Here is an 8,587-nt window from a genome sequence, read left to right on the forward strand (position 1 = left end):
GGTGATTTTAGAAGAAATAACAAACGCAGCAGGAAAATAGTTTTAGCAAATTTGAGGTCCGCTTTCTAGATAGCAGAAGACAGAAAGAACACTTTCATGGTCAGCAGAAAACCCTAACAAAACACCATCCAGAAATTACTTTAGAACTCTGGCATTAACTCATAATACCAGAGTGGCAATTCCTGATCAACAAGAGCTTTCCAGACACAGTAACGAAACTGCAGCTGTGAACTGGAACCAAAAAACAAAAACAAACATGGACAAAAGTCCAACTTATCTAGTTGATGTCTGGGAGCAGGAACAAGCACAGAGAGGCTTCTGATAACATTGTTGACCGGCAAGCAACTAACAGAGAAGCCAGGTTATATAGCGACACCCAGATCTGATGAGAACAGGTGAACAGGGAAGATGATGACACAAGTTCAATTCCACCAGTAGCCACCGGGGGAGCCCAGAATCCAAATTCACAACACAGGTGCTAGCTAGTGCACTACATATAAGGACCCATAGAGAGAATGTTTGATAAGTTGCCGTTGGTATGAGGACCAATAATGCTGTTGTGAGATAAGCACATATATGGTAAAGTGATAAGGATACCTAGGAAAATAATCTTAGAATCGTAAGGAGGAAGGCACACTTACTTGCGGATTTGTAGGCAAAAAGGAGGGTTGCGAGGAACCCACCAGGAAGTAGTGGTGACTAAGCTGCAGTGCGGAGCTCTGGAGTAGATCCTGGGAGCAGGAATGGTAAGCGCGCGCGGCGCTATGGCTGAGGCCTCAGGAATAGGTAGAAGGCGCTCGCTGCCCGCGTGCTCCGGCCGTGAGCAGCGCTGGGATGCGGCGTGCGAAGGGGGCGGGGCTAAAATGTGACGTCACAGATGAGCGGGGACGGAGGCTCGGATGGGGCAATAAACCAACGCGTTTCAAGAGGTGTCTCCTCTCTTCATCAGGGTTAACCTCCAAACCGGCTGCCCACCTTAATATATACCTGAGGTTGCTCATTACACCAATATACTTAATTAATTGGTGCTTGTTTAGATGAATGGATAGTGAAATGGAACTATGATTATAAATTGGTAGCAGACAAAGAAGTTTGATTAAGGGTGCTTTAGTATGGGAAAACCTTGTTATGCCGGGTAAATGGTGAACTGGATGGTGGACCTATGTTAATTGCTCAATGTATATAGCGCATCTATGAATGAATGAAGCGGTGGACTCTGTGGACAATAGGTATAGGTGAAGAGTAAAATATAATATAATTAAAACCTAATTTTATTAATACATAAAAAATAAAAACACACAAAATAGATATGAGATATAAAATGTACCATGTAGAGTACGCAACGAACGCTAAGCGTATATAAATATGTGGGAAATCTAAAATGGTACAAATGTATATATATAATTGTACCATGTATAAAAAATATGTATAAAAATATATGTATAAATATATATATAAAAAAATGCATACACGGAAAGCAGGATTAGATAGGAACAGGCAAGGTGTATGTGCCACTGTGAATTAATGCGTATAGAAAATATTAGGGCAAATACCTGGACCATTTAGAATGCATAAAGCTCGATCTCCTGATTAAGGCCATTAGGGGCCAAACTGTCTAGTGTATATATCCATTTGGATTCGATACGTGACATAGCTTTTAGGAAGTCCCCACCTCTGGGGTTTGGTGGGACCACCTGAATGCCACAAAAGAAAATTCCCTGGCAAGAATGGTTGTGCCTCTCCGAAAAGTGTCGTGACAATGGGTGACCCTTGAAACCCTTTCTAATGTTATCCAAATGTTCTTTTATTCTAATTTGTAAACGTCTTTTTGTCCTACCTACATATATTTTGTCACAAGGGCATTTTAGGATGTAGATAACTCCTTTGGTTTGGCAGGTGATGCTCATTTTGATATCAAAGTAGTTTAACTTCTGTGTATCCGAAAAAGAGGTATACAGTTTTTTGGGGGAGTGCTGTGCATTTACAGCAAAAACATGTACCACATGGACGAAAACCCCCTGTGTGCGTTAGGGATTCTACAGGTAATAATGGTTGCCTATTAGTAGTTGAGGAGGCTGGTTTAGTTGTGGGGGCCAGTAGGAGGCCCAGATTTTGGGCTCTTGTATATATAAACCTAGGATGTTGTGGTAGTAAGTTACCAATAGATTTATCACCTTGTAGTATCGTCCAGTGTTTGCGGACAATTTTATTGAATTTGCTGTGGTCCACATGGAATTGGGTGATAATGGGTAGTTGATTAATCTGATCCTCAATAGTTGGTGGATTGTGATTGCCTTTAGTTTTAACAATTAATTGGTCCCTTGGGATGGCCTCCACCTCAGAACTTGCCTGTGTTAGGACCTGAGCATCATATCCTTTCTCTTTAAATTGAGCAGTTAAGTATTGGGTTTCTATATGGTAATCCTCAATTTTGGTGCAATTTCTACGTATACGCATGAACTGACCCTTAGGAATATTGGTCAGCCATACGGGGAGATGGCAACTGCTAATATGGATGAAACTATTTGAGTCTACATCCTTATGGTACCCTTTGGTGATCAGTTTATTATCTTCAATGCAAATGGTTAGGTCAAGAAAGTGAATACTGGTGTGGCTGTAAGAGGCTGTAAATTCTAGGCCATAAGTGTTGGAGTTTAGCCCCACAATGAAAGTTTGTAACTCTGAAATTGTGCCTCCCCAGATGAACAAGACATCGTCTATAAAGCGACGCCATAGTTTAAGACCCCTATGCTGGTAGTTATTGTTATAAATATGTTCTTGTTCCCATTTTGCCACATATAGGTTTGCGAAACTAGGCGCAAAGCGCGTACCCATTGCGGTCCCATGGGTTTGTAGGTAATAATGTTTGTCGTATATGAAATAATTATGTTTCAGGATAAAGTCGATGCTGTCAATAATGAATTGAATTTGGGATGTTTTGTAAGTACCTAGGGCTTGTAAGAAATGGTTGGTAGCCTGACAGCCTAGAGTAGGGTCGATTACTGTATAAAGGGACTTAATGTCTAGAGTTCCTATTATAAAATTGTTTTGCCATTTGAATTGACCGAGGATTTGAAGAGCATGAGTAGTGTCCTTTAGATAGGCCGGTATTAGGGTCATGCACTTTTGTAAATGATTATCCACATATTTTGATAAATTGGCTGTAAGGCAGTTTATGCCTGAGATGATCGGCCTTCCAGGAGGGTTTGTCATGTCTTTATGCATTTTGGGGATATGATAGAATATTGCCGTCGAGGGCATTTTGTTATTAATGAACATATATTCTTTTTTTTAAGGATTCCTAAAAGTTTACCTTTGGATGCCAATGTGTTGAGTTTTTGTGTAAAATTAGTAGTGGGGTCAAAGGTTAGTTTCTTGTATGTAACCGGATCCCCTAAGAGTCTCAAGGACTCGTTGTGGTACGTACTACGATTGAGAACCACAATACCCCCCCCCTTATCGGCTGGGCGAATGATGATATTGTTGTTTTCCTGAAGTTTAATAATGGCCTTACGTTCACCACAACTTAAATTATGTGGTGTATAACCGGATTTTTTTCGGTAACCTTTTTTGATGTCTGTGGTCACCAAAGTCTCAAAGGCCCTAAATGAGTTGGAATACTCACTGAGGGGGTTAAAGGTGGATGGTTGAGACAAATTGGTGTGAATATATTCAGACGGTGCAGGGTTTTGAGTTGGATAACCGACATTGTGCTGATGTGGGCCCTTTTTTAGAAAATATTTCTTTATTGCTAGATTACGTAAAAAATTTTTAATACTTATGTATAAATTGAAGGGTTTGGCCGTAGAAGTGGGTGCAAATTTTAGGCCATTCTGTAGTAAACGTTCCTCGTTGTAGGATAATGGGTGTGAGCTTAGGTTGAAAATCTTTTGCGGGTGTGTGATTGCTGTGTGGGGTGTTATTTTCTTTTTGGCGAGTTGCCCACCCCTCTTACCTCTTTTGGTTTTGTGTTTTGTACCCGAAAAAATTTTTTGTTAATGGGCATATGTGTCTTAGATCCCATTACCTTTTTATTGTTGGTATTACTTTTTGTTAAAGCGCTGATTTTACCTGTTGTTTTATATGGGGCCTTTTTCTGGTTTTGGCTATTTGTGGGGATTGGTAATCTCACCAGATTAGGGCGTCTGTTAAATTGTCCATTGGGAGTATTAATCATAGATGATTCTATAGCTGACTGGTTCAATGGGGTATCAGTGACCCATTCCTTGGATTGGTCTATTTCTGTATCCAATGACATTAGTGGGGAGAATCTATTAGTGCTTGCAAAACCCTCTGTATTGGAAGTGTGTGGTTCGTTTATCGGAGATGTGCCTCCGTTGATGTGGAGGGTGTGTACCTGTTCCCTAACATGCGGGGAGATGGGTACTATTGAGTCATTTCTAATGCGTGTTGATACTGGTGTATATTGGGTAGAATTGGTGTATGTGGAAAACACTGTTGATTGGTTACTTGAATGATGGTTTGGAGTAAGGTTGTATTCGTCAAGAGTAATGAGATTACTGAAGGGGCTTACGTTAGGTTCCTCATCTGCAATGAGGGGCATAGTTGTGGTGAGATTATCAACAGGGATATTATCCCTATTGAATTTCCTAATCTTTTTATTTATGATTTCTTTTTCTTTCACTTTGAGTCTATACATAATGTTTGCAGTTAAGGTATGGATACCATCCAAGTGATTAAAAGCGTTTAATTGTTCAAATAATTGGGTGATTGCAGCACCAGTTTTCTGAAGGTTATACATGCGTTTGTCAATAATGAATTTTAATAATTGATTTGAAAGTGTAAAGAGGAGAGTGTCCCATTCGGTTTGAATTTGGGGGTTTCCAAAATCTCCCGCCAATGTTTTATGGATGAGTAACCCTCTGGGGACAACGCCTGCCTGAACATATATTTCTAGTGAAGCGACTTCCCACATATCGCGTGTTTCATCAAGAAGATGTTTCTCCAAAGTTTTCAATAAGCTTTTAGCTTGGTCTACTTCATTAGTTTTGTGTTGGTAGGATAGTTGAGAATGGATAAAATTGCGACGGAAGTCCCTATCTTTTCTAAGGGCATCAATGGCCATGAAGGTGGAGCTGCCAAGTGCGCGTGCACAGAATGGGATAAAGATAAAAACTAAGTAATGGCACTGGCGCTTACCACCGTGGAAAGAAAGGAGAAAAGAAGTCCAGGAGCAGCTGGCGATTAGTACAGGTTCTGTGCGGGTACCTGTTAGAAAGCAGGAAAACTTATAATAAAGTGGAGTAAACGCCGCGCTAGCTGGACTGTGTGGACGTATAGCAAAGTGATTAATTATTAATGATGAAAATAGTGGTATTTGGATACTCACTTATAGGCTAGAAAGTGGTCTGGTATGCGTGGATCGATTTACAGGATCCTGTTTGTTGGTGTAGCTGATAAAAGAACTGAAATAGTAGTTTAGGATGATTACCAATGAATGGCCGATTACATATGGTGTAAACGGAATATAAGGAGGTACTAATATAAGGAGGTACTTACAGGTGCTAGCTAGTGCACTACATATAAGGACCCATAGAGAGAATGTTTGATAAGTTGCCGTTGGTATGAGGACCAATAATGCTTTTGTGAGATAAGCACATATATGGTAAAGTGATAAGGATACCTAGGAAAATAATCTTAGAATCGTAAGGAGGAAGGCACACTTACTTGCGGATTTGTAGGCAAAAAGGAGGGTTGCGAGGAACCCACCAGGAAGTAGTGGTGACTAAGCTGCAGTGCGGAGCTCTGGAGTAGATCCTGGGAGCAGGAATGGTAAGCGCGCGCGGCGCTATGGCTGAGGCCTCAGGAATAGGTAGAAGGCGCTCGCTGCCCGCGTGCTCCGGCCGTGAGCAGCGCTGGGATGCGGCGTGCGAAGGGGGCGGGGCTAAAATGTGACGTCACAGATGAGCGGGGACGGAGGCTCGGATGGGGCAATAAACCAACGCGTTTCAAGAGGTGTCTCCTCTCTTCATCAGGGTTAACCTCCAAACACCTCCAAACACTGCCGGAGCACGCGGGCAGCGAGCGCCTTCTACCTATTCCTGAGGCCTCAGCCATAGCGCCGCGCGCGCTTACCATTCCTGCTCCCAGGATCTACTCCAGAGCTCCGCACTGCAGCTTAGTCACCACTACTTCCTGGTGGGTTCCTCGCAACCCTCCTTTTTGCCTACAAATCCGCAAGTAAGTGTGCCTTCCTCCTTACGATTCTAAGATTATTTTCCTAGGTATCCTTATCACTTTACCATATATGTGCTTATCTCACAACAGCATTATTGGTCCTCATACCAACGGCAACTTATCAAACATTCTCTCTATGGGTCCTTATATGTAGTGCACTAGCTAGCACCTGTAAGTACCTCCTTATATTAGTACCTCCTTATATTCCGTTTACACCATATGTAATCGGCCATTCATTGGTAATCATCCTAAACTACTATTTCAGTTCTTTTATCAGCTACACCAACAAACAGGATCCTGTAAATCGATCCACGCATACCAGACCACTTTCTAGCCTATAAGTGAGTATCCAAATACCACTATTATCATCATTAATAATTAATCACTTTGCTATACGTCCACACAGTCCAGCTAGCGCGGCGTTTACTCCACTTTATCATTTGGGTCTTGTTTTTAATTCCTTTTCTATGTGCTTTTGTAATTTTTTAAAATAGGTTTTTATTAAGGGATCCCTTAGGGGATAGTTAAACACTGACAAGATTCATGGGCGGAGCTTATGTTAGCATGATGATTGGTCACTTTATGTACTTTAAGAAGAATTATGCTTATTCTCTTTCAATCTATGCGCTTCTTTTCAGGTTCTGGAGGATCTAAATTTGTGTGACTATGACATGTGTTATGATCCTTAGTGGTTGAGGATCACAAATTACTCCAGCTAAGTAACAAACATAGGACAAGCTCTAGGGAGGTGGCAAACTGGACTGACCGCAAATCTGAACCTATCCAAACACCCTAGAAGTAGCCGGTGAACGTGCCTAAAAATCCTAGACATCTCGAGGCAGCCTGAGGAACTAACTACCCCTAGAGAGAAAGAAAGACCTCTCTTGCCTCCAGAGAAATAATCCCCAAAGATATAGAAGCCCCCAACAAATAATAACAGTGAGGTAAGAGGAAGGCACATACACAGGGGTGAAAGCAGATTCAGCAAATGAGGCCCACTAATACTAGATAGCAGAAAATAGAAAAGGGAATCTATGCGGTCAGTAAAAAACCCTTACAAAATATCCACACTGAGATTTCAAGAACCCCCACACCCACTAACGGTGTGGGGGGAGAAACTCAGTCCCCTAGAGCAACCAGCAAGCGAGGAAATCACATTTTAGCGAGCTGGACTAAAAACATAATGAACACTGATAATCAAAAAATGATCAAACAAAAACTTAGCTTGTCTTGGAGAGACTGGGAGCAAGGTAGACACAAGGAATCTGAAGAGCACTGAATACATTGATAGCAGGCAAGGAACTGAGTCTCCAGGTGAGCTAAATAGGAAACCAACCAAGGATAACGAACCAGCTGATGCAGCCAACCTGCAGAAAGACAACACTACACAGTACCGCTTGTGACCACTAGAGGGAGCCCAAAAATAGAATTCACAACAGTACCCACCCCTTGAGGAGGGGTCACCGAACCCTCATCAAGACCCCCAGGGCGATCAGGATGAGCCGCGTGGAAGGCACGAACCAAATCGGCCGCATGAACATCAGAGGCGACAACCCAGGAATTATCCTCCTGACCATAGCCCTTCCACTTAACCAAATACTGAAGCCTCCATCTAGAGATACGAGAATCCAAAATCTTCTCCACCACGTACTCCAATTCGCCCTCGACCAGCACCGGAGCAGGAGGCTCAACAGAAGGAACCACAGGTACCACATACCTCCGCAACAAAGACCTATGGAACACATTATGAATGGCAAACGATGCTGGGAGATCCAAACGAAAAGACACCGGGTTAAGGATTTCCAAGATCTTATAAGGACCGATGAAGCGAGGCTTGAATTTAGGAGAGGAGAACTTCATAGGAACATACCGAGAAGACAGCCACACCAAATCCCCAACACGAAGTCGGGGACCCACACCGCGGCGGCGGTTGGCAAAGCGCTGAGCCTTCTCCTGTGACAACCTCAAATTGTCCACCACATGGTTCCAAATCTGCTGCAACCTATCCACCACAGAATCCACCCCAGGACAGTCAGAAGGCTCAACCTGACCCGAGGAAAAACGAGGATGGAAACCAGAATTGCAGAAAAAAAGCGAAACCAAAGTAGCAGAACTAGCCCGATTATTAAGGGCAAACTCGGCCAATGACAAAAAAGTCACCCAATCATCCTGATCAGCAGAAATAAAACATCTCAAATAAGTTTCCAACGTCTGATTAGTTCGCTCGGTTTGGCCATTAGTCTGAGGATGGAAGGCCGACGAAAAAGACAAATCAATACCCATCTTAGCACAAAAAGTCCGCCAAAACCTGGACACAAACTGGGATCCTCTGTCAGACACAATATTTTCAGGAATGCCGTGCAAGCGAACCACATTCTGAAAAAATAGA

General features: G+C 42.5%; 1 long non-coding RNA gene across 1 annotated transcript; it reads right to left on the reverse strand.

Annotated features, from left to right (window-relative positions):
• Positions 1–5,160: 5,160 nt before the first annotated feature.
• LOC143781121 (uncharacterized) lies at positions 5,161–5,875 on the reverse strand. The gene is made up of 3 exons (XR_013216575.1): positions 5,689–5,875; positions 5,351–5,601; positions 5,161–5,229 (listed from the first exon to the last, which is right to left on the reverse strand). It is a non-coding gene; the product is annotated as an uncharacterized LOC143781121 (long non-coding RNA).
• Between the last annotated feature and the right edge of the window lie 2,712 nt (positions 5,876–8,587).

The sequence above is a fragment of the Ranitomeya variabilis genome, chromosome 6, assembly GCF_051348905.1.
Source record: "Ranitomeya variabilis isolate aRanVar5 chromosome 6, aRanVar5.hap1, whole genome shotgun sequence".
Taxonomy (NCBI): domain Eukaryota; kingdom Metazoa; phylum Chordata; class Amphibia; order Anura; family Dendrobatidae; genus Ranitomeya; species Ranitomeya variabilis.